General features: G+C 57.1%; 1 non-coding gene across 1 annotated transcript in view; it reads left to right on the top strand.

Annotated features, from left to right (window-relative positions):
- The first annotated feature begins 2,019 nt into the window (after positions 1-2,019).
- LOC126435602 (small subunit ribosomal RNA) overlaps positions 2,020-2,500 on the top strand; it is a 1,909-nt gene continuing 1,428 nt past the window's right edge. The window contains exon 1 of the ribosomal RNA XR_007580060.1: positions 2,020-2,500. This exon is cut by the window's right edge and continues 1,428 nt beyond it. This is a non-coding gene — a ribosomal RNA (small subunit ribosomal RNA).

The following is a 2,500-nucleotide window of genomic DNA, read 5'->3' as shown; positions in this document are numbered from 1 at the left end:
TAATTTGTGCTTTAACGTAACCTAATTTGTGCTTTAACGTAACCTAATTTGTGCTTTAACGTAACCTAATTTGTGCTTTAACGTAACCTAATTTGTGCTTTAACGTAACCTAATTTGTGCTTTAACGTAACCTAATTTGTGCTTTAACGTAACCCATGTTGTGCCTTAACCTAACCTATATTGCGCCTTAACCTGACGCACGTTGTCGCTGAACCTGCTCTGTAATTGTTATGCAACTCGTTAAATTAGTGTAGTGTTGCCTAACCGCAACCCTCGCAATATAGTTCGCTATTCGCACTGCCCGGTCCCCTGTGTATCGCGTCATGTTAAACACCTTGCAGGTGTTGCTGACTTTCCACATGCTCCTGCTATACACTGTAATGTGGATAGCAGCAGGACGTACATGCCCCCCCCCCCTTCCCCCCTGCCTTCGCAAGCTGGTCGTTGAGAAGTTTGCATGTTCAATGCCCTTCGCATGCCGACGTACTCAGCCTACGTTGTGGTACGGCCTGTCACCTGTCCCCCGATGTACGCAAAACCCACAAACTGTACTGCACATTGGTCCGTATGTACTGAATGATACATCGTGGCACATGTGTGACCGTACGACGACTGCGCCTAGCAACGGCAGACCATACAGTCCAAATATTGTGCACGCAGCTACGTGTCGTCTCCCTATAAGAGCTGGATTGCAGTGTGGTACGCCATTCAGACGTGTGGGAGGAACGGACGCCCTGGATGGCGATCAGCATGAGCAGTCTGTTGATGTAGTGGAGCGTGTATTCGGACGTAGTCGTCTCTTCTCACACACCGTGATAGCATGTTGCACCGCGTTCCACATCTGCGACATCCTGCAGAGGCCGGCTGACAGTCGTTCGCGCAATGGACACCGCATACGTACGGGGGCTACCTTCCACGTGTTCTCGAGGCGTGCACATGTTGTTGCGTCTATGTGGGCAGACGTAGTGTGTTGTGACACCTGACACAGGCATGCAATACTCGTTGCAAATGGCGATGGACGTCTACGTTTGCTGGTGACGTTACGCAAATGAACAACAGGTAACCCGTTGTGGTGCGGTTGTTCTCGCTAGAGGTGAATCAGTGTTGGCGACGATCGGTCGAGCTATTAACCGGTTGTTTCAGGGATACCCACCATGCCCACGAACGTGAAAGGGGACCCACCATGCCCACGAACGTGAAAGGGGATCTGGGTGTGAGGCGATACGCGGCGGTGGCTGGGTGGGACCGTCCCCGGCCGGTGAGGGGGGGCCGCCCGGCGTGCTGGCAGCGCGGTGCGTGGGCGCACGCGCTACAGCCGGCTGGTGGGGGCGGCCAGTGGCAGGCGCGCCGGCCGACGGACGCGGCAGGCGGCGCAGCTGCGCGCCGGCGCCCCCTGCTCGCGGCGCCTTGCGGCCAAAGCAGGTCCTCGCGGGCCCGGTGCGAAGCGCGGTGGCCATCTGCAGTGTGCTGGTCCGATTGAGGACTGTGTGCGCTGAGGATGCGCCGCCGCCCGGCGCTCGGCGCCGCGACGCCGTCTGCTGCTCGGTCGCCCCAGCGGTTCTCGCAGGTGGTTTGTATCGCAGCTGTGCGGACGTGTTGGCGCGTGCGCTGTGCTGGGAGAGTTCGCTTCGGCACCCAAGTGGGGCTTTTGTCCTTCTGTGGCGCTGGCGTTGGAGCTGCCGGTCACCGTAGGTGGCGCGTGTTGTCTCCCGCCGGCAATGCCACGACAGCACGCTCCCGGGCCTCTGTCGGCAGCGGCAAGCTCAGTTGGGAGCACGGGTGGTCGCACCTAAAGCGTCTACTCGCCTAACTCCGGGCGATTGCGCCTCTCTCGAACCCGACCAAGTACTTAGGACGGCGCTGCGCGCCGCCGGGACCTGAGAGGGTTTCGAGGTGTGTTGTGCAGGGGAGCTCAGCCTCCTCCTGTTTGCAGAATAATTGAGCGGACGCTTGCGTGTTCGCGCGGGCCCCCGGGACACACTCCCGGGCGGCCGGCTGCTCAGCTCTAGTTGACGCAGCTCCCTGGTTGATCCTGCCAGTAGTCATATGCTTGTCTCAAAGATTAAGCCATGCATGTCTCAGTACAAGCCGCATTAAGGTGAAACCGCGAATGGCTCATTAAATCAGTTATGGTTCCTTAGATCGTACCCACGTTACTTGGATAACTGTGGTAATTCTAGAGCTAATACATGCAAACAGAGTCCCGACCAGAGATGGAAGGGACGCTTTTATTAGATCAAAACCAATCGGTCGGCTCGTCCGGTCCGTTTGCCTTGGTGACTCTGAATAACTTTGGGCTGATCGCACGGTCCTCATACCGGCGACGCATCTTTCAAATGTCTGCCTTATCAACTGTCGATGGTAGGTTCTGCGCCTACCATGGTTGTAACGGGTAACGGGGAATCAGGGTTCGATTCCGGAGAGGGAGCCTGAGAAACGGCTACCACATCCAAGGAAGGCAGCAGGCGCGCAAATTACCCACTCCCGGCACGGGGAGGTA

The sequence above is a fragment of the Schistocerca serialis genome, unplaced genomic scaffold, assembly GCF_023864345.2.
Source record: "Schistocerca serialis cubense isolate TAMUIC-IGC-003099 unplaced genomic scaffold, iqSchSeri2.2 HiC_scaffold_1212, whole genome shotgun sequence".
NCBI classification, from domain to species: domain Eukaryota; kingdom Metazoa; phylum Arthropoda; class Insecta; order Orthoptera; family Acrididae; genus Schistocerca; species Schistocerca serialis.
Note: the sequence above shows the minus strand (reverse complement) of the source record. Positions and strands in the feature narration are given on the sequence as shown.